The sequence below is a fragment of the Aythya ferina genome, assembly GCF_964211825.1.
Source record: "Aythya ferina genome assembly, chromosome: 2".
Taxonomy (NCBI): Eukaryota; Metazoa; Chordata; class Aves; order Anseriformes; family Anatidae; genus Aythya; species Aythya ferina.
In genome coordinates this window covers 57,464,445-57,488,849 of record NC_140297.1, presented here as the reverse complement: position 1 = coordinate 57,488,849, position 24,405 = coordinate 57,464,445, and positions in this window count along the sequence as shown.

The window sequence follows — 24,405 nt, the reverse complement described above, 5'->3', positions numbered from 1 at the left end:
TATGCTTTGATAGTATGGAGAAATATTTCTTTCACAACTGCAAGGGCACCACCCTTCTCCAAATGCCTCTATCCATTGAGCAGAGCACCCTGGCAGCTCTGTTAGTGCAATTACAGTCCATCTCAGGCACTGAATATGTATAGGGACCTGGATTTTCCCTAGATGTTCTATTCAGATTGAGTATAAATGAGCCATAACTACATCTCATCTGGGAAATAAGGAGGTTTCAAACTAGCTGAGCAGAGAGGATCGATCTGGAACAGTCATGCCAGTGGAAGGAGTGAGTGCAAAGGGTCTAATTATTTTTGAGATAAGGCTTGATCTAAGATCAGAGGGAATAGCTGCCCACAGAGTGATGAGAATGCTGCTCATGACATTACTTCCAGCCCCATGGCATACTAAAGAATTTGCACAATGCTAGGGACAAAAGTAAGCCATTAGGCTAAGTTGCTGCTCACAAAGCTAACTTGTGCTCACTGCAGCTGTATTGCCATTTCTTGACAGCCCAATTTGCACCTGCTGGAGAGCAGGAATACATAAATTTTAATCCATTGGATAGACCAGGGACAGTTCAGAGAGTGGGGGAATTCACAAGATATGTCACTGAAGTCCATCTTCTGTTCGTCAGAGAGGTGTTGGATAGCTTTTGCTTTATCCTTTATCTTTGCATAAGTTACCACGAAGCAGCAGGGCACCCTCAGCAGCTGACAGAATGTACTTGGAGGAAGGAGTAGCGGAGGAGAAATGGGTGGGCAGCTCTTCCTCTTCACCAGGTCTTACTCCTGACTCCTGTTCCTGTGTTCTCTTTCCTCTTCCCCTCCTCCTAAGAAGATATCAGTTGAGCCTTTTGTCCCTGTAGCTTCTGCTCTATACATTTCTCATTTGCAAACAGCCAACTATGATCCTGTAAGACTTGTGGCATGTGAAGGTAACCATGGGTTAACCATCTCCAGAGCTGAGGTCTGGACACATTGCATTGAAATGCAGGCATGGGGTGGACTGGAACCTCTTAATTCCTTCCCCTCTCTTCCACTTGGGAAACTGGCACAAGGAGTTCAGAGCAAAGGTGTTTGTTACTGTTCTTCTGGATCCTACTAAAGCAATTCTTTAATCACAAATTGATTTAAGGTACAGGATTGGGTCTAGGGTATTCTTAAAGTGGTTGATACTTATCTTTCTGGCTTGGGCTTAACCTATCACAGAAAAAAAAAAATTGTTAGGAAAACCTGAAGGGATTTTCCAAGTGTTTGGACATGGAGCATTAAAACTTACTATTTCTCATGTTAGTGTAAGTCAATCACCACTCACATTAACCTACTGTACTGAATAACTAGCACTGGAGATCCATCTCTCTAGTGATTCTTCTCTTGGCATTTCTGTAACATTACCAAAAGTTTCAGTGTATTCTACATCCTAATTACTCAATAATTTTGACATATAAAATGTTTTGAATGTTTACATATCACAGATGAACCAAGGGGATACATACCTCTTTATCTCTAGAAATGGTAAAGAAATAGTGATTATGTCAACACAAGCAAAATGTGAAAAATAGGGCCTAACATGGCATTCCTAGTTCTGCTACAGAAAGGCACAATTTTGGAATCTTTTTACAATAGTAATATATATATATATACATGTGTATACATACGTTGAAATATATATATATGTATGTATGTATATGCATGTATATATATATATATATATATATATATATCAATTCTGCAAGGAAATAGATCCTGCCAAAAAAGTCCTAACTTAGGGAATTTGCAAAACATTTCCCTGCACATGGTGAACTTTGGATTTCTGACAGCTCATACATCAGGCAATTCAAAGCTTAGAGGTCTGCCTTGCAAGAATTGTTTTTGTTCCCTTTTTTGGCTTTATTATCTGGTTTCTCATTTGAGATTTGTGATTTTAAACAAGCCTTTCTTTCAAAACAAGACATTTTTCCTGCTGGAATTCAAACAACAGTCCTACGGCGCTACATGAATTATCTCCTTAGACAAATGTCAAAATTTATAGGAACTCAAAACAAAGTAGTGTCTACTGTCTTCAGCTCAGGCTTACAAGCAAGCAAAACCAAGAAGGATATATAAAATAACCTAGTTGTGTATTCTATATGGGATATCAGAAATACTTATGTACCAGCGCACTAATGTAAAGCATAAAAGAGTACTTCTGTTGTCATTCATACAGATCAGACAAATGGGCACATGTGGATGAGAGGTCATCTCAGAAGTTTATTTTCTGTGAAGAATTCAGTAAAACTGGAATTGATTTCTCTTAGGGGTTTTAAAATTAAATGCCTTTGAAAGTTAATTTTCAATTATAAGCATGTTTTTTTGTTGTTGTTTTGTCAAAAACAACAGGTTTAGGTTTTTGAAAGGAAAACCTTTCCAAAGCAAAAGAGAAGTTAATATATAGCAAAGACAATTACGCACTAAAGATTTGTTTTCTTCTTTTTGTTGAGGGAACAACACCCATGAGAAAAGTCTGGGTTCAGTACTTGGTGTTTTGCATTATTATTACAGGTTTCCCATAGCTTCAAGAAAGGCATGAGCTATAGGATTTGAATCACAAGTGTCATCAAATGAGGACATGTCTTTCAGTATATGTCAGAACCGTACATGTGAGGAAGCAAAAGCACTGAGCTAACCTATTGACTTCAATGACTGGTTAATTGTTTTTGAAAGACTGGCTTCTGTTTTATGATCTCGATTTTTGACATCCAGTTCTGAAAACTTAAATCTAACTTCAATGGCTAAAATCTGTAAGCTGTGCAAGTTTTGTGTAAGTTAATATACAAATACAGAAAATAATATCTTCATTATGAGCACAGAATATTGTAAAATTTGAAGTTACATTTACCTCTTTCAACCAGCGTAACTGCAGAATACCATCTGTGATGATAAAGCTATTCACAATCAATTTCAGTATAGCTACAAGCACAGTTTGGTCCACTTTCCTTTACACAGTTTGCAGAATGGCCCTGTGCTACATCTTCCCTGTAACATGCTCATAATTACTTTCTGGCCCAGACCTGGTCCTCTGAAACTAAGCAGATGGTCCTGGTACCCCACTGGCCCCTTCTCTATAAAAAAACAGTGCTGGCAAGTGAATCCTTTGTAGATGGAGCCCAGGACGGGGCACTTACAGTGACAGCTGTGGGACCAGCTAACCCTTGACTAATGGGGCATTTGTGATGGCTCTGGTTTCTGAAGACATTGACAGGATTGGAGCCACACTGACAACCCTGGAGGGAGGTCTAGTATTTCATACACACTATCCAGTACATCATTTTTACGTTTGGGGGTTATGCATGGATGCACATGATCTGGTCTCTCCCTAACCATATTTTGAGCTTTGCTAGTGCTTGGCAGTGCATGTACATTTATTTATATGCCTTAAAAAAAAATTAAACTGAAACACCAGACTTGGAAGTGGAGGCCTGCAGGAGCAAAGCTATGGTGTTGCAAAGTGCCTGTGATAAATAAAGTTCTGTGATTCCATAAGTCTGAGACAATAAAGTTTGTGAGCAACACTCTTTCTTCTCCCTGCCAGCTCTCTGAACTGCTGCCCAACAACCAGGTCCTTCTGTCTGGCCACCTGTCATGAGATGCTGCAGACTGAGCCATGGCCTCAGAAGCACTTGTGCACTATCACTGGTTTTGCAACTTAGAGATGGTTAGTCCTTGCTAGTCCAGGCTAGGCAGCCTGGAACTCTCTCCTCATTATGCAACTTGCTCCAGGTGTTGCTGAGCCTAGTGTCCTGATCTCAGGTACTTAACATTTGACATCTGCTTGCTAGAGCATTTGGTTTTATTTTTTTACCAGAAGATAAGGTACTGGCTTTATTCTGGTGGGAATATGACCTCTGAAATCCTACCCATATGTAGACACCCACCTTGACCAAGTTTGTACGGTTGACAAGACACGTCTGTGCACATTAGCCAAATAAAATTTCATGCCTTTCAGATACTATTTCTACATAGAGTCACTCTCTAGGTGAGGTCAAGCCTGTCTGATCTCTCTTTCCTACCAGCCACTTGGCTCAGGATGTTAAAGTGAGTTCTCCTAACTCATCAGATGCCAACTCCCTGAAATAATCAATTTCTTAACAAGAACTAAGCTTAAACTAAACACATCTTGTGAGTTATTCTTCAATGCATCATGTCGATTATTTATAAAGTGCTTTTCTGTTGACTTATTATTCGTTCATTGTTTTCTGCTGCCCATCTATAACTACTTGCACTTCTAAAATTAGAATCTCCCACATCTCGTTAGAAAGACGTGAGTTTTCAGAACAATTGTTCTGTTAGTCATTTTTTCAGCACTGTTCTTTCACTTTCTATTCTTCCACACAGACAAGTATAAAACCTACACAACAACTATTTACTGTTCTGGGGAGCAGGGGTAAGCTAATTTTTCTACTATAAATCCAAGTAAATCTCCTTATAGATCAAAGTGGGGCTTTTCATAATTCCCTTGAGATTAACAAATGCAGCATCAGGTTGCCCAAGGACACTCAAAAAGTTGAGAACAGCCTTCCTCTACACTTAATAAGTGTCGAGAAAGCTGAAGCTCAGTCACTTCTGCTAATGTCAGTTTGGGCACCATGATCAACTAGAGCATCTCAGGCCACAGAAAATTAAAGGGCTTTATATGCTAAGTTCATCACTCAGAGCTTTGCTCCAAGTAAAATCAGCAGCCAGCTCAGCCCATGAAGTATTCACTTGCTGTGCTCCAACAAATTCATCATTAAACATGCAAGATGCAAGAGCCCGTTTTTTTAAGGTTTCAAATGGTTTTATGCAGTTCCTTGCCTAGAGAGCAAGGAACCAACTTTGTTATTGAAGTAATAGAGGCCAAAGGATGACAGCAAAACCCCTGCTAGGGGTGGCCAGTTGAAACTTACTGGAAAAAAAAAAAAAAATGTTTTTGACTTCCCTGAGGCAATTTTCATGCAATTAGAATAAAGTCCTATTTGTGATATTCAAGGGTGCTTCTCAAAGAGCTCTGAAAACTGTACATTTATCCAGATTGTCCCCAAACTTGCTTTACTTTCTACGGAGATAGGGATGCAAGACAGTGTATGCTCAGTGATTCAGTTTTGTGGTCATTGAGCCACACATACATACAGCACTCCTCTCCTCAAAACAAAGATCTTTGTTTACTGTCATTGGGTTCAGACAGCACTGTCTGAGATCAAACCACAGCTCTTGACTTGTTCAGGCAATCCTGAAAGATTTGGGAAAGTGAGTGAGTGAAGAAAAGGACAGAGTGGGTAAGATGATCAAGTCAAGGATAAAGATTATGAGAGATACATTATTTTAAGGGAATATTCACATGCTGAGTAATAAGTCCGTTGAGGCCTCCAGATGGATGTGGCTCAGTAGCTCAGAACACAGCATAGGCCAGATGTCTACACCTGGAAAACTGCTTATTTTGGGCTACCTAAGCAAAGATGTCATCCCTTGGGCTCACAGTAAATGACATCAAGACATCTAGAAAATATCAGCTGCATCTCACTTGTGAATAGCTTTTAAAATACAAACAGAACTGGAAATGGTAGCTGATAGAAAAGCAGAGACACATACCTCTCCCATGTTTTCAGTATCTGTATCTCTGAAATAAAATGGCTAAAGCTTTTGTATATAACCTGTGATTTCTCTCAGCTGTTGAGTTACCAGTGGTACACGCTGAATGCTTCGAAGGACAACTATAACCTCCATTTGGTGTCAAAGGGTAGAGGATAAAGAAGGAGAATCACGTAAAGGAAACAATACAATTTCCAACTATATTAACATCTTGCCTGTGTACACTTGTTTCTTGTTATACTGCAGTCATTTCCTCATGGGAAGAAGTTTGTTGAGAGCTGCTACTATCACTGCCTCTGCACCACAGAACATCGAGGTGGCATGTCACAACTTCACAGGCACCTGGGGCTGTTTGTTCATCCACAGCCAGGTGAGACAACAGGGCTCTCCCATTTGGCACAGAAACATGGCCCAAATGCACCTTTTCTCATCGTATCTAAACTATGCTTCCTTATAAGCACATCTCTTTGCTTACTAATACCGTGGTTACAAGCTAGTCCAGTGAATATAGCCAGAAGGCCACAGAAAGTTATCACTAGCTACTGCTGGCTCCAGGAAACAGGCAACAGTAGGCTTCAAAATACTGGACATGTGTGACAGTTTTGTTATCTCTGGGCTTTCAGAGATTCGATTCTGAAATATTTAATTCTTCCACAGTGGCAAGAGGTTTAATGAACGGGATGTTTCAGAAGGCAATGAGACACCGTGGGATAACTTTCACTCACTGGTAACAAAGTTTACTGTTAATGACCAAAGCTCTAAGGTTGCAAATCCAAGTTGCAATGGCAGCTGTACTCTTAGAGTCCCCGGGGGAGATAATATCTTTTCCAGCTCTTCTTTGGCTTCTACCATTCCAGAGGCTTCACTTTATTAGCAGACAATTGTATCTACTTTGCTATTTTCCAGCGTCAGAGTGCCAGTCAGTTATTTACTGCATCAGGCATATCCTCCATGATACAATAAGACAAGTGAAAGTTAGCTTCTATTTTTCATATCGTTTATATACTGTATATAAATAAAATGCAGAGATAAACACTATATATGGGAGTGTTGATTGAACCCCACAATGGTGTCTCATTTGCATGCACATGTGACTCTATGTTGGCTGATACTTCAGGCTGCTTGCAGTAATTCTTTCCATCGTATTGTTGACAGCTCCGTTTCTGGTTTTTGCATAATAGCCTGGATTAGCAACTACTGCTTGGGATTCTCAACATGCGTCTGGCCTATGATTTAAGGAGACAGATACTAATACAATAGAAGCCAGAAAGAGAATAGTGTGGCAACAAAAATTTTTGGCACTGCTTACATGTACCAAGAGTGAAAACCACTGTTGCTTCTTCTGCTGCATGGAAGAAAATTCACATAGCTGAACATGAAGTGTTAATTAAAGAACAAGGAGAAACTGGATTTTCTCCTGGACTTATCAGGAACTTGGCCAAAACTAGAACACACACATGCATCCCACCCCCCGCCCCCATCCCCAGCTATAATAGTCCAACTGGCCCATTAAAAACATTTTATGAGAATGCTTAGAGTTTGGTCACATCCAAGTTCTACATGAAGTCTTTGGCTAACCAGTTTATCATTTGCCCATACACTATCTATTAGGGGGCTTGCATGGAAATGCTTGTACTCCCTGGTTTCTCATTTTTATTCCATTTCAAAGCTTCTTAATTGCAAAATTCTCCTGCTCTGACAATTTGAATTTCAGTGTATTTTAAAAGAATCAAAAATAATTGATATCAAGTGATAAAGGATTCCTCCTGAGACTTTTGACCCACAAGACTTACATGTTATTCATGGTGTCATTGAGTCCAGTGTCTTTTATATTGTTTTGAGTTTTGAAGTGGAGCAGCACGCCTCATAGCCATTTTCACCAGGCATGTCTCCTATCTACTTTTACTGCAAAGAAAGATGCATTTCCTTGGTGGATAGTGCATAGCAGTGGATTGCAATTTCTTTCTTATTCTTCTACACATTTCTGGTGACAAAGGCATAAATGATCAGAAGAGGGAGGCTTATCATTAATGGCCAGTATAAAAACTAATTGTTCCTGTTTTGGCTAATGCTTTAGAAAAATTAGACCCACCAAAGGACTCTTTTTTTCCAGAGTGGAAAGCTGAGAAACTTCTCAGATAATTTTATTCTCCTCCTCAAACAAAAGTCAGAATTTAAAACCCAAAGTTGTGATTTGCTTGCATTTACTTTCTGGGCTTTTCAGGGCTTCTCCCACTGTGAGAAATTTAACAATTCCCAGGACTACTAAACTGAAGGAATTTACCGGGTTATAACACATCCAAATGATAATGGCAGAATTTCAATTCAAGGGAGTCATTTTTTCCGTTTTAGTGTCCTCCTCTATATGACACCCCACCCTTTTCTAAAGACTTGCCAAAATATCATTCCTTCCATCCAAGAAAAAATGGAAGTAGCTATTTTCCTCTGCAAAAGCTGACTCGGGAGAAAACATTCTCCTTTTTAACATGGCATGCAGCATGCTATCTTATCAGGAGCTGGACCAAATAAAATAAAATCAAATAAAATGTCTTTGAGACATTTCCTTTGTTCAGTACATTTACAAAGACCTTCAAGACAGCTTAAATCCGATCACTGACGGGCAGTTTTTTTCAGAGGGCTCTCACTATCTGCCTTCCATTTGATCTCATGCTACTTCAGACACAAGCATTTCTTCACGTCCAAGCAACAAATTTAAACATAGAAGGCACTGTCTCTGGGAGCTGTGGTGGTGGGAAGATGAAGAAGGACAGCTTATGAATTTTATTCAACTGTTGCAACTCGGTGTGCAATTTAATGCATAAAACAGGCCTTCTGTTGAAAACACTCTTAAAACAGCCATTAGGTTTTGCATCATCACACAGAAACATCTGGTTACTAAGAATCAGGTCTTTTCCTTTCAAGCAAGCTGAGGTAGCCACTGTAAGGAAGAATACACATTTTTGGAGGAAGGCATTTCCTTGTCAGCCCGTATAATCAGCTCCATGGAAACAGCTTTTTAGATGTGGGGTCTTTCCTTCCCCTTCTCTCTTCTGCAGGTCTTGTAGGAAACTACATGGGCAGTGCCTGGCTGTGAACACCTGGGTAGCCTAAGATGCCTCTGTTCCCATCCTCTCCTCCAGGGTGAATATCATACCACGGAACCTGGCTCTGTGCAGTCATCTTGCTCTTTTGCCTACTACCGTAACAGCCATTCCTGCCTTTCCAACGACAAAGCTGTGGGTGGGCAGACAGTTAGGTCACCAGCTACCCTGGATGTCTGAAACATGGTGAACAAAAATAGCTTATCTGATAGCTGCCTCTGTAGAAATGGGTGCCTGAATAAATGACCTGCTTCTCAGAAGCACAAAGCGGCACCTGTCTGCTCTCAGCATTATCTGGAGTCTTGGGGTACAGGGGCCTCAGAATATTAGGGCATTTATGGGACTTCATGGGCAGCAACAAAACTTTTGCCAACAGTTGCCAAGACTTCAGCACTTACCCAGGATATGGGTGATGTTGAGGCTTGCTAAGCCTACAAGCTACAAACAAAAACAGTGCTACAAGACGTCTAGAAGGGCATTTGGCTTGGCTTGTTTGCAGAAAGAAGGAGAAAGAGAGGAGTAATAAAGAGCATGAATACTTGTTGGCACTTATTTTCAGAATACTAGCTTAATCAAATTCAGGGAAATTCCTTGTTTTCACATGACAAGTGAGACTAGAGACACTGGCAACTTACAGTTTGTCAGGACCCAACTTACAAATGGCAATCATTTGACATTTACAGACTAAACCTCCTATTAAAGAGAGCCTTAAACATTGTTTATTCTGCAGTTTATGTATACTTTTTGACCTAAAAATATGCACTATTCTGAAATGGACACTTGTTTATGCAAGTTCTCTTGATCACTAACGAGAGATTCCTGTTCCTACACAAGAGATTTGTGCCCAGATATGGAAACATGTCTGCCTTGGGTTGCTGCTCTGTCTCCTGCTGCAGTACAAAATCTCAGCTGGTTGAACACAAAATGTTTCTTAGGCCAGCTCTTACCCACATAAACACACAAACACCTTCTAAACACTACAATACTAAGCCACAACGTACGTAAAAAGAATAGGAAAATAGGTTAGTCATGATATTGCCACATTAGCTCTTAAATTTCCTCTTCTACAAAACTGTAAAGACTAATAAGGTTAACTTTGCTAGGCTGTCCCTATGATCTTGAACCAACTCCTGCCTGCCCCCTCCTCTTTTGCTGCAGTTTGGCTACCAGCTCTGTCGCCTGGCCAAATTGGTTACATAGATTCCTTTGGGGAGCAATGGTCATCTGCTCTTCTCCTCCCAGATACTGAAATCTCCTCCTGGCTCCAAAGCCACTACAAATTCAGGCTGTCCTGCATGGTCTGTGATTTTGTGATTTACATATCATATGGCTGCTCTTCACACATGAATGCCTTTCATTTCACATTCAGCAAAATTCATAGGCTAAAACTTTGTCCTTTTCTCCCATGAGAGGAGAAAGCAGAGTGCTCTGCAAGTAGAGAGAGCAGGGTGGGGAAAAGAGGTAAAAAAGTGGGAAGGAGGGAAAGAAAAAAGGTATTACCCTTCTTCAATCACACTGAAGTATCTGTCTGCTTTGGGGAAATATGAGGATACGTGAAAAATTGAGAGGAACTGTTCATGAATTTTATTCCATTGTTACAGATTGTGTGTGCAATTTAGCTAATTAATAAAAGAGGACCCACTGTGGAAAACATTCTTAAACTGATATTATGTCTAGCATCTTCTTACAAAACATATCTGGCGACTAAGCTTTGGGCCTCTTCCTCTCTGGGAAGCTGAGGTAGCCTGTACAAGGAAGAATATACATTTTGGGAGAAAGTCTTTTCTTGGTAATAGTCTGATGCCTATGGTCATCTGGTTTTGTCAGTTCACTGGGAACCAGAAGTGCTCAGAATGGACATATAAACCTCACACTTCCTTTTTTTTTAATGGAGTAAGTGACTACCTTATGGTCACAGCCTAAAAACAGGGTAGGATATTTGAAGCCTGGTACCTTCCCTTCAGTCAGTGGGGGCTACATATGGGCATCCCTTCAAGATTTGTCCAGCTGATGACATGCACACTTTGACAAGCCCTGCTCTGCCAGCTTACGCCAGCAATCTCCAGCTACAAAGGCCTTTCCAAGGCTGAAGTGCCAGTATAAACACTTAGTTGTGCATTTTCTGCTGGTGTTTGGAAGAGAGAAGATGCATCATTGCATGAACTAGACACAACCCAGAATTCATTCAGTTATTTCAGCTATTTATTTGTTTTTAATCAAAGCTGGTGCTTCATTTCAGGAAAGCATCTGGAAACATTTGTTTTCAAATAAATTTGTTTTTAGACTAAACTTTGGATGACAAGCTTCTGAATGAAGGGAGCTTTTCTAGCAATTTGTAAGAGAACTGCCAGCAGATGGTAAAATATATTGTTAGCTATAATTAGAACAACATAGACTTAGACAATAAAGTCTAGGTACAGCTTTTGGGCTGTACCTGGTTTTGGTTTGGCAGGAAACTTCTACCTGAAAAAGCTGTTTCAATGTGAGGCTGAGTGAGGCAATGCTGATAAGCCCATGCTATCTTCAAAGACTGATAGTAACTACACAGCCTTGCTAAATGGAATATTCAACCCCAAATGGAAATAGCCTAGGTGTTCATACTCTACTGTGTTAAGAAAACTAAACCAGACAGATGCTACAGCAATGAGCAGAAGTGTCTGAAACCTCAAGGTACCATTGGACAAAAGGCACAAATCAATCTGATCTACCTATCTATTTGTAAATTGCCAGCAACTCAGAATGGATATACTAATGCCGTGGTAACGTTAGCGGGTAATCAGTTCAGCCTTTGATAATCAACCAACAGAGCCATGATACCAAATTAATAGATCAAAGTAAATCTGTAACATATAACAGGAAAATAATTATTAATGTCACTGCAGAGGTTAATCTAAGTCTTGTGGGTGGTCGGGCTCTGCATCTTTCCACGTCAAGAAGCTGCTAATGACTGTTTTCTTTACAAGCAGTTTATCTTTATGAACCTCCTCTGATGAGTGTGCTCACTCAAGCTCTCTCTCCCACAATGACTTTTTCTGACTGATTTGAAAGGGAAATGCTTTTCAGGGATGCAGGGCGCAGCATTTGGGGGGCTTCCTGCTGGCTCTGTGCAGCCCTCTGTTCCCTCTGTGCATTTCCCTGAGTCAAGCCAGATGGTGGTGCGGCACTCGGGCAGCCAGAGAGCAGATGACACACTCATGAAGCACCGTCAGCTCCAGCACGCCGTGCAGGAGCCAAACTGAGTTCCTCAGAGTCAATCCTCTTGTGGCATTTTGAGGTTTGCTCTAAATCTGCAAAGGAAGGAATGGGAACATAGTCGGCTGTGATTTGTCTGCAGCCTTAGAAAGCTGATTAATATTTTGTTTGGGAGTAATATCTTAATGCAGTCACTCTCAGCAGCTTTCTGAGCATCCAGCTCTTTTTCAAATGTTCCAGCATAGGTTATCCATGACATACAATCTTACATTAACAAAATTATATTATCAAGCTTTTTAATATTCAGAGAAGCAATAAAATTCAAAGCTACCATCTGTACATCAAATTGTAAAAGGCATGAAGCCTTGAATTGCTTTTTGTGCTGTTTTATATCCTAAACTGTATCAAATCACAAGACCTTCAGCTATGCCTTAACAGGGATGACTCTGCTCTGGAGAGGCACGAGAATTGGTTGTACCAGAGTCATTTTATATCAAAGTTTCTCTGTAGTTTGGGGATTGCAAAGATTATATGATGTTTTAGAATCACCTTTTTCCTGCCTGAGGTGTTCAGTCCTGTGCCTTGACCAGACACCGCATGCTGCTTGTTCTTTTTTGCACACTTGACTAGTTAGGAGAAAAACAGGAATATATTTGCTGGAACTTTCCACATACATTAATTCTTGGCCAGAGCTATAGCACAAGGAACAGCATCATCTGAACAGTACTTTCAGAGAAAAATCTGAAACCATTAGAAAGGGGGATCCCTAATAAAGCTGGCAATTTAATCCATATCAGCAAGTTATCTATAGCTGGGATGTAAATGTGTCATTGCAAATAGTACAATGTGAATATTTTAGTCTCTGGGTCAAAAGCATTAAGGCTGATATCGTCTTCAGAAGCATAGTGCATAGTTCAGAGTCTGCAGCAGCAGAGGGATCACTCCCTTTCAGGTGAGGGCATAATGCATCCTCAGCCTATCCTTCACAGCAGAAAAGGAGACAGAGCCCTCTCAGAGCCCTCTTAGAACTGCCTGACACAATCCAGTGAAAAATGCAGTCTAGGAAGCCCTGCTGTGAAAGTGGCTTGTTTTGCACAATAGTCTTATGAAAGATGGCATAACGGTTGGAAGTTAATTCCTGGTCTTCTGTAGCCAGTGGGGTTTCAACCTTTAGGTCCTCGCCTGCTTCCTGGTGCAGTGATGTTTTTTCTCAGTAACCTCACTGGCCTTTACTCTTCATCCAACAAAAATTTGGAAATTCCAGCCTGATTTCTCAAGACCTCCTTAAAAGTGACTGAAGCAATATCCCCAAGTCAGAGATAATCATAAATGCCTTCTTGCCTGCAGAAAAGATTTTCTCAACTTAGTGACACAATAGTTCATGCAACTTGGTTACTGGTGGAACCAACAAGAGGGAAAAGTCAACATTTGTAGCAGTTTAACTTAGAAAAGAAAGAGAAACTGTTGGAATGTGTCCTAGAATAACCATTCTGCTGTCTGATGGGGTCCTGTGCACAAACATGTGCCTTGGTTGATGTGCCCTGGGACAACATGCTCTTTACCCTTGGGAAGAGAGGTAATAAATGCAAGACTGCTCTTTCTGCCTTTCAGTCAATACAGAGAGGTGCTACACCACGCTAAGGAATGTGATCGACTTGGGTTTTCTGGAATACGTTGAGCAGACATGAATCCACACTGTAAACCTTGGCTCATCCCAGCCAAGACAATTTAATCCCTTTAGAGCTGTCTGATGTTTCTGTCTTTTGTCTACTGGAGAACATCACCCTTTCAAGTCTCAGGCAGAAGCTTCCCAGAATCTCAGCAACATTTCCTCCCTGTCACTGGTTAAGTTAAACAAAAACATCTTCCCACATGTCTGGTGTGAGGAGAACCAAGTATTTTGTTCCTCATCCTTTCAGCTCCGTTTTTAAATACACAGCTGAATATGTGCTGTCATTGCAGATCCAAACACCACTTCAACACATAGTGCTTCCTGGATTCAAAACCATCCATAGCAGACTTTGGGATATGTCCATGGAAGCTTGCCAACTCTTAGGTAAAGGTGAAATTAATTTTATAATGTTTCTTTTGGGTGCTTTGAATGGTTTTGATTAGAAGTACCTAAGCTAAAAGGATCATTCCTTTATATTTTAGACACTGCTACTTCCTCAGAAGAGATTTAGAACATATTTTCCACATATATATGCCTATGCTTACATTGGAGAGCTACATATCTTCTATATGTCTAATAGAAACAGACGTAGCTGGCATTGTCTTCATTCCCAAGCTGTTAAATATATCAAACTCTAGACAAACAAAGATTGGTACTTCGGAACATGTGCATAGAATTAATCAGATGTCATATTCATCAGAAAGAAGCCAGGGCCACAAAGTTTGGATTCATGCTACAAATTATACTTGAAACTTGATGGTTCATTCCTGCAGGCAAAGGGACGAATGCAAAGATCATTTGTGCCAGAGTTTGATAGAGCTTCCTGATGGCTTGCCTGGCCAGCTTGGAGGACCCAAACTGCACTGGGGGGAAAGCAGGAAAGATCAAAGAAAGAAAGCTGGTTGTGAGAGAACAGCTGAGCACAAAACCTCAACACTGCCAAATCCAGGCAGTCGACGTGGCAGGATCTGTGCAAAAATGGCATTTACTTAGAACTGTGAAGGGAGATAAGTTTAGTGTTGTTCCCATTTTCACTCTCTGGAACCTTAACGACATTTTAAAGTGCTGTGCTTAACAATGTTTTGTGCTTTAGACACTTACAGATAAAGTTTACGTTTTACTCTGAGTAATATGCATGTAGCACCCACTACCTTGTGGAAATACTCTTTCTACACATCCAGTTTACAATTCAACCCTCATTTTAAGATGTAAAAGATGGTTTTCTTACCATCCAAAAATATTTTGCCCAGTGCAGAATTCAGGAAACTGAGTTACACAACACATAGGAGACAAATGTCAGCATGACCCTGAGGATGCACTTTTAACAGGAATCAGAGATATTTTAAAGCAAAATTAACAGAACGGAATCCTGTGGAGTGACCTAATGGGGCAGCACATGTTTGTCTTACAGCATGACCTTCCGGCTTTGGAAGTTTAAACAACTTCAGACATTTTCACTGGCCTTGGTACTCAGCTTCTGTTTTCCTATGTCAGTTCTCTACAAGCAGCGCAAAATATTTTCATCCATGATGGAAAAGTGGTGATTTTTCTTCCCTGTGACTTTTTCCCATCATATAAAAAATGTCATTTGTTTAAAAAATGAGAGAGTGAAAGTTATTTATTTATTTATTTATTTTTGTTTAGAAACCAAACAGAAACAAAAGCCTATTATGTGATTGCATCCTGAATGCATTTTAACTGTATTTACACATGGAACAGGAACTGCCAAAACTAGACAGGTAATAAATGCACCGAGTTTTCAGACAGTGCAAAGCTGAAGCACAAAGAAAGAGGACACGAATGTAATACCAAACAACTCCCAGGATAGGCTTAGGAATGAAGGTGGTAGGATTAGAGGTCCTAGGAGAGAACCAAGTGACTTGAGGCTTATTTTTCACCCCTCTTCTCCCCCAGTCTTCCTCAGGAGGAGGTTTCTGAAAGTTTGAACACACTCAGACCTAATGGGACAGGATTACGAATCAGATCCAGCATCCTGTTCCAGGGAATATCTATGATCTATGGAGCTTACATGAGTGGCCCCACACATAACATCCTACAGTGATGTTATTGCAGCTGTGGAGAGATCGCACTGTCTGTATTTCTGGATGATTACAAGTGGACGTTGTGCCCTGGATATAACCTTTTGGTTTGATATGTAGTAAACTGTAAACCTACCATGACACTCAGGAACAGAATTTCAAATCGAGAAGTGTTGGTTTCATTGCCTAACACCCATTGATACTAATAGGGGTGTGGCAGTTAAAGCAGAATGTACAGCTTTGAAAACATGCCAATCCTCAAGTCCTTACTATGTCAAAATCGTCTCATCAGGCTGAATTCAGCATTGACATAGATGACCAAAGCCTTTTGGGCACACAAATTTAACTGTAATTTCATCTGAGGGATAGCTGCAGTCTAATCCATAGGGTATTAGGTTTTCCATTAAAACATATTCACAAGGTGGCTCTTATCACTTCCTCTGACATTTCTAGCAGAAAAGCTAGATGTAGTAGTTAAAAACTATGCATCTGTGTCACTAAAATATTTCTAGATACAATTATAACCTAGCTTCCTAGACAATGTTATAAGGTAGAATAAAATGATCTTTATTTTTATCTTTATATTTGGACATTCTCTGGCCACCACATTTATCACAGAAGCTATTCTGAATGAGCCTGAGTGACTGCTAGCACACTTCTGATGAACAGTTAATAGTGTATCGAGAACTAGCAGTTGCAGGTTTTTTCCCTGTTAGGTCAATGATTGATTTTCCTCCTTTGCTTTAACTTTGACTTTCTTCTGTTAATAAACATTAACAATTTTCAGCCACTGGGAAAGTTGATTGGATAAAAAAAATCAGTATCCCCTGGTGACTGTTTTGTTGGAAGTGATAACCTCTCTGTGTTCAATTAGGCAAGCTGCAGATGTGTAATAAATAACTGGGGAAACTAAAAACACTTTTTTTCTCCTGAACTGTCCACACACACACACAAATGCAAACACACTGTAGAAAGCTCATTGCTTGTCTCTGCTGCCTTTCTCAGAAGGGTAATTAAACATTTCCTCCATTTGTTCCTGAGAAAGATTACCTTCTCAGTCAAGAAGAAAAGCATGGGTATCCTCTTATCTCTTTTAAATGGCTGTTGTGAGAGCAGCTTAAAAAGTACTATCTAGAAGGTTTTTATTTTTTTTTTCACCATACTTCTGGCACCATCATGCTGGTGCGTCATTTCCACTCATCTGCTAAAACAGAAACACAATGTTCCAGCATACTTTGTGTGCCCAAAACGAAGGGGTCCACCAGGCAATGAGGACGCAGGACAGCTATCACATCTATCCCATTCTCTCCTTTTGTCCAAAGAGAGGACAAATGATATAACTAATTTTCTAGTCTCGGAGATCTGATTTCATCACTCATTACTAACAATGCAAAGCTGCTCCCTATTGTGTCTAACATCAGTGAATTGCAATAATTGTTTCCAATCCTATTTCTCTCCCCACCCCCACCCCCCCTTTTTTTTTTTTTTTTTTTTTTTTTTTTTTTTTTTTTACAGTTAGAGCCTAGCTATCAGCAATTTCAGGGCTTTATTATTATTCAAAGTAAAGTTTGGCACGTAAGATAGAAGGCTATTTTTCTTTTTGAATTAAATCTGGCTGACATTTGCTTAGCTGTTTCTCAGCTCTACAAGTAAAACAAGAGAAGTAGCTTTGTTATTTCAGTCTGTTTTTATCATTTTTCAAGAACAGCTTGAATTAAAAAAACAGGGAACTCATATGCTGGGCTTTGCAAATAAAAAACTCTATGAACAACCAAAATGGTGGACCAGATTCAGAGGTTAAATGTCAAAGGGTTCAAGGTTTTCATCAGAAATAGCTGCAAGAGTGTGAAGCTAAAATCCGGGCTCTGCTTAAATCAAAATCAAAGACTCCCAGTGTCTTCAGCCCAATATCACGTAAAGCAATGAGCAGGAAGGAGGAGCTCAGCTGAAAGTTAATTCACATGGAATCTAAATTAAACATCCTTGTATGATTCTTCATTGTGAAAGAGTGCTCCAGAAGATAGAAAATTACCCCAAATGAAGCTAGGGCTTTAGAGATATCAAAGGTCTACAGGCTCTTAAAAACACTTCTAGAACACACAGATGATTGCACCCTCTTATAATAATGTACAGATGGATTTAAACTTAATGGAATTACAGAGTTTTCTGTTATGGTCTGTAATTCTTCCACAATGCTGTTATCTAAGTCTCTGGATTGAGCTCAGTGATTCACAAACTCTGGAAGTGACTCATGACTTCCACTGAGATCACCATTATGACAGGTAAGCCCTGAAGAAAGGTGCTGCCGGCAGGTATACAGAGACAGTGATTCATGCATGAAGCCAGGAGATGAATGTTTTCCTAGCTGAATGCTTCTAATCATTTTGGCCACATCAAAACAGGCTAATTGCAGCAATCACAGTGCAGAGACCAACCCAGGAAAGCTCAAATCTGTTTGAGGAGAGGACAGGAGGGGAAGGGTTCCTCATTTTTGCTCTTGTACAGTAGCACACTTCTTTCACTGTTTCAATACCTTCACAGAATCAGCGAATTAGTGAATCACTAATTACCGTGCTCCATAAAACAATTGTTTTACTAGAGATAAATGGTTGGATCGCCTCATCAGTACAGTAGCAGTCCCAACATGCAAGAACTCAGAATAACAGGAGAAATCTTCCTACTATTGCTCTCCTTCCTAGGCATCACATCAGAAACTCACTGATGCTAACACACAATGAGAAAGATGTCCTCCTTCCCCCAGTAATTAATGCACAAGGAGGAAGATCATGACATGCAACACAATTAGTCCTAATGTGTTGAAATATTAACTGTATGGAAGGTGGTGCAGCATAGATGATCTATAACTTGAGACACCTTTTACCTGATGAGAAAAACAAATTATGCTAGATGGCAACCTCCAACCTTGTATATAACTAGGTTGGTTACTGGAACATGTATCAGAAGTTAGGTTCTTTCTTGTGGTGTTAAACATGTACTTCCAGCATTTAAATGGACGCCTAAATTGTAGCAACTCAAATGAGCTGCACCGGTTGTACAAGTACAGATTTTGCATGGAAAACTGTATAGTTTCCTTACTTTACCTGTGGCTCTTGGGCAGTAGTTAAAATACATTAAAACACAATGAAAATACGCTCACATAGCAACTGAGAATGGGATTGAGTGAAGAAAGAGCAAGGCACATGGAAAACATTTTCTGCATGAAATAATTGCTCTTCCTGCTTAAAAAAAAGGAGGGGGGGGGGGGGGGGGGGGAGAGAGAGAAGGGCGAGGGGCTCAATGAGGAATTTCAATAGAGAAATAGAAATCCCAAATGTTCAATTTCCCTAGAGCACATTCATTAAGCATGTACAGGCAGATTTTCAAAAATACTCATTTCTCAACAACTCCTATTAAGAATAATGAGACTTGCTGTGTGCTAAACAAATTAAAAAATGTAGCAGGAACTGGATAGGAAGCACAGCCTTCACAAACATAGCAGTGCCAGGGATCTGCCAGTGATCTCAGCGCTGCCACTTCTCTGCCTGCTGGCTTTCTGTTCTCTTATGTTGGTGCTACTAGAAACATTTGTTAGACGAGGCAGATATTGTGAGCTGGATTCTCATCTCAGTCATACAGCACCTAATCCTGAGAAACTATGGAAAACCATGTAATTATTTGGCTTCATCATATTTACATTGATCTGACACATACATCGAGGAATGGGAACCTGGCCCTGAAATTCCACATGTTGTGTGGAAGGAAAGTCACTTGTTGAGCACCAACAGCATGCTCAGAAAGTGCCAAGAATAACAACAAATTAATAATATTTTCTTTGCGTCATTAAGAAGCTTGGAAATAGATCCAAAACAACACAGAAGTGGCTTGGAAAAAATGTCATGCACTTTTACTGCCATCGTATGTCATTCTGCCAGGGTGATTGATCCTACAGAAAAAGAGCCAAAGCAATCAGAATGGGGGTTCTCCTTTGTAATGAGGACAATAAAATATATTTGCTATTTAAAACGAGTAATAAAGATGGAAACAGTGAAACAAAAAAAGGAGATGATGAAATATGTACATTTCTTGCAAAGACTGAAAAACAGAATGAAATAATCATAATGATCAAAATTATCTCAATAAATAGTACACAAGTTCATCTGCTGACAGCAACCGTTGTTCTTGACTGATGGAACTAAATCAATAGAAGCCTCATTTAAGCCAAGACTCTGCTCACCAAAAATTTTGCATCTTAATTAAGCCTGGTATAAGGGGAATAGAGAGGAGAAGAAGAAAAAGAAAGATAATCACACTTAATTAAACTGACACAACTATGCTTTTAGAAACCCCTGAGGTCCTGGATTACCCCTATATTTAACAATCATGCCTCTCGTGCCTCTTCCTCCTTCTTGTACCTGAGCTTAGAAGAACACCTCAGCTTATTCCACCCAATACACAGACACAGGTGTTGCTGAAGCCCTTTAGCAGGCAGTCTCTCTCCAAGTTTCTCAGTGCATGTTCCAAAGAGTAGTTCAGTTGAAGCCAAATTTCAACATGTTAAAAAACCTGGAAATTGAAAAAGGAGAAAAAGAGTAAACAACAGGAACACATGGTTAGAGGCAGCAACCAAGAAGATTTCAGATCAAATAGATATAAATAACAGAGGAGACAACTGTGATAATGAATGGCAGCAACAAGACCTTCTCTGATCCTCTCTCTCCCCCTCCCAAAAAAAAAAACACCACAACACAATAAAAAACAATAATTCTGTGGCTGCAACTGGTATGGGGTCTTTTCTGTAGCTATCACTTTCCCTACAAATTATCAGTCTGATAATTCCACCAGCCAATGCTTGCAGAAGTCTAGTCTATCTTTTACATGACTGATAGAGCCAAACATGAGAGAGCAAGTTACGTCAGCATTATGAGCAACTATCCACACTTAGCTGGGCATTGCAGCTAACATGAAACGTATTAGTATGGAACTGCTTAAACAGACCATGGTATGTGTAGTTGAAACCCTTTTGCCCTTGGTGTTGTAGTTACTGCTACCTTCCTGAAATTTTAAGATCCTGGATCCTGCCTCACAGTGGTAAACTGGGAGTGGTTTAATAAATGCCCTCAATTAGTCACATCTTCTCAGCTACTGAAAGTCCAACTTAAGTGCTATAACTATCTATACCTCAATGCACAAACTTTCTGTAAGGTTTTCAGGAACAATGTAGGTTTATAAAGGTTTGTATATAATATAATATATAGTATTGTAAATGTATCTATCTGTACATATACAGAAGAATCCATTTATAGGACTTAAATTTAAATTACAGATCCAATTAGTTGTTTTGTTTGTTTGTTTGTTTGTTTAGTCATTTTTTTAAGAGGTTATTTGGCTTTGACTTTTTTTTTCTTGTTCGTTTGTTTGCGAGGGACATCCTTGGTTATGTGCTAGTTTCAATCTTCCCTTATTTATTTATTTATTTATTTAATTTATTTATTTATTTTCTGCTCTCCTCCCTGCTGCATATTAAATGAAGGACAAACATGTTAATAGCATCATGAGATACTGAATGGATATTTAAGATGATTAACAGGCATGCACACCTGGACCTTCATATTAACCTATATAAGAGTTCCATAAGGTTTCATTATACAACACACAATAAAATAAGGTTACCAGGTGAGAAACTAAATTACCAAGTATTTAGATCAGATACCCAGATGTAATTCATAACAAGTCAAAATGCAATGTGTAAGCTGAAGCAAGGGAAAGGAAAATAGAAGAGGCAAACACCTGAAAGAGGCACTAATTACATTTTGCAGTTCAAGCAGGGGAAACAATAAAAGAAGGGAATTATTTCAGGTTATGTTCAGAGAGAGTTTATATTATAACCCATTAAGAAAAGGCCATAAACTGCTAGGCAGAAAAAAACTAGAAAAGGAAAGGATCCACAATGAAGCTACAGTGATATTATAGCTTGACTTGGGCGGGGGAAGAAATCACTCATGGGAAGTTTTGGCATTTGTCACAAAAATGTGTTTAAAACCAAGATGAGTTTCAGCTGCAAAGCGTGAATCTGGAGTTCCCCGAAGCTCACAGATGTTTGACTCCAAGGTTTTTGTTCAACTGGTCTATATGTAAAAAGTTGAATTAACCCATTAAGATTCACTGTTGCTGCCATTTTAATCCTTTTTTTTTTTTTTTTTTTAAGTTTGGAAAAAAAAGGGGTTGGGGGAAGGATGGATTTGAGCATCTACAGTTATAGACTAGTCAAGTCAATCTTTGAATCTAATTGACATGCATCCAGCCAGGTCTAAATATTCACAAAAATATTCCACCCCTATCTCCTAAAAATCTCTTAAAAGTCACTTTTAGTTAAATAAAGGTAACTTTGTGTGGTGTCACTGGTTATTTTAAATTACACATTAAGTTTTTGCCAGTTGCTTTGCACAGTGACAGTTCTACTGGCCCTTGATTCTATTTCCATACTACACCTCTCACACTTTTGTTCCCTGTATCCAGTCTTTTGAGCATATTCAGCCCAACATCCAATTCTTATTTGTACCTTTCTTTGCTGCAAAACAGGAACAAAAAGTAAGATATCACAAACACAGCTGATGTACTGAAGAAACCTAAACTGCTAGCTACTTTAGAGCTATTCAGAAAGCAGCATGGCCTACGTGGTCACAAGTCTGTCAGAGACCATAGGATCGTAGGATAACTGGAGTTGAAAGGAGTATGGCAGCCTTTTGGTCAGCTTTCGGTGGATGACTCCCATCTTGGCAGCAGAATACTCACTAACTCTTACCAGAAGCTGTCAAATACTACCCAGGGACCAGAGCAGTTCAGCTACAGATACATATGATCTCTTAAAGTTGGGGTCTAGAGATAAGTGTTTTAAGGATCTTATGCATTATCCTTCGTCTTCTCCTACATGGCAACAGGGGTAGGTGTCAAGGCCCACACTGTGGGTGAGACTAAGAAATCCCTGAAACAGAGATAAAGTCCTGAACACTGCTACAAGCCTGCTCACATACTGAAAGCCAGACAGGCACTTACCTCCTTACCAAGGGGTGCAGAAGTTGTCAGCTCAAGTTTCTCTCACACCACCAGTCTCAGTAGTAGCTTTGATTTCACGGTCTCAAGAAATTGAGCCTCAGAACTGGGGAATGGTCAAATCTGAGGCCCTCGTTCCTATTTGTTCAAGGTTGCAGTTGGCTAATAACTTCACCAAGGTGTGCATGGTAGCTATTTCTGCACAGCACTGTACTGTTTGAGGACTATTTGATGTTTTCTCATTCCAGCCCTCAAGGTCTGCCTAAGTTATTTCTGCTGGCAAGGGACATTGTCTTGCCTTGACACCTGGCTGTTTTTTTCACAGAATCACAGAATGACCGAAGTGGGAAGGGACCTCTGAAGATCATCTGGCACAATCCCACTGCCAAGCAGGGTGACCTAGAGCACATTGAGCAGGATGGCATCCAGGTGGATTTTGAATATCTCCAGGGAAGGAGTCTCCACAATCTCTCTGGGCAAACTGTGCCAGCGCTGTCAGCTTCACAGTAAAGAAGTGTTTCCTCATATTCATCCAGAACTTCTTGTGTCTGTTGCCTCTCGTCCTGTTGCTGGGCACCACTGAAAAAAGTCTGGCCCCATCCTCTTGGCACCCTTCCGTCAGATATTTGTATATGTTGGTAAGACCCTCTCTCGGAGGGGGAGGAGGATACAATAACAACAGCAACAAAAAACATCAGGCCATATCCTCTTGATTCACAATCACATGCACACACAAAAAACAGACAGATCTTGTGTTTCGACTGTGATTATTGAAAAGTGGCCTTGCTTTGGTCTCAGGGCATTGTGTGAACTTTTTTGTGATTTACTACATACAAGGTTGGTTAGGTATTCTCAAGTTTAATTAAATGTACTGCTTCCTTTCCTACAAGAAGGAGAAGCCATGCAAAGCTTTTCAGGGTTGCCATGTCACCACAGCCTTTCTAACTTTTCCTGACATTATTTAAAATTTCACAGATGCTGCACACTTGGTAAGAAAGCTAAGCTCCACCAGATATTCCTGGCTTAAATAGCTAGGTAAATACAGATTTTCAAGAAAATGTATTACATCTGAAGTCACTCCAATTTTTATTTTTTAATTTTTAATGGTCATTTCTGTGGAGGAGGAACTAAAATAGAAAAATAGAGTGCAAAACTGGCAGTATTGCTGACCCATGATAAATATGCTTACAATTCTTACACCTTTAGATAACAAATATTTTTAAGATCTTCTATTGAAATCCTGTGTTTTGGAAGCATCAGCAAGTCTTTCTTGTTTGAGTGAAACAGAGTATCACTTTTTGGTTACTGGACAATTAATGAAACTGCAGGAAAAAAAAACACCTATACATCTCCTTTAGCTTAATACAGCATTGGTATGTAATTTGTCAGACTTTCAACTTTCATCTTCTCCTTTTGACATGGATAAAGCTCTGGAAATATAATTAGGAACATACTCTAGAGGAATCATCTTAAGGTATAGCAGTCTACTGAAAAGCTGCTTAAGATTTAAAAAAAATAATAATCAAAGCAAAATGGCATTTGTGAATAGCATGGTAACACAGACCCTCACAACTACCTTTTCTTAGGTATTATCTAACCATAACTTTCCTCCTTTCTAACTGTCCTTGGCAAGATAGCACAGTTAATCCAGGCCTACAGCAAATCTTGAGAGCCTCTGACTTTTTCCCAGAGGAAGGACACAGCAATCTGGCTGATATGCAAAGAAGTTTGAGTACTTTTAAGGTCTCACT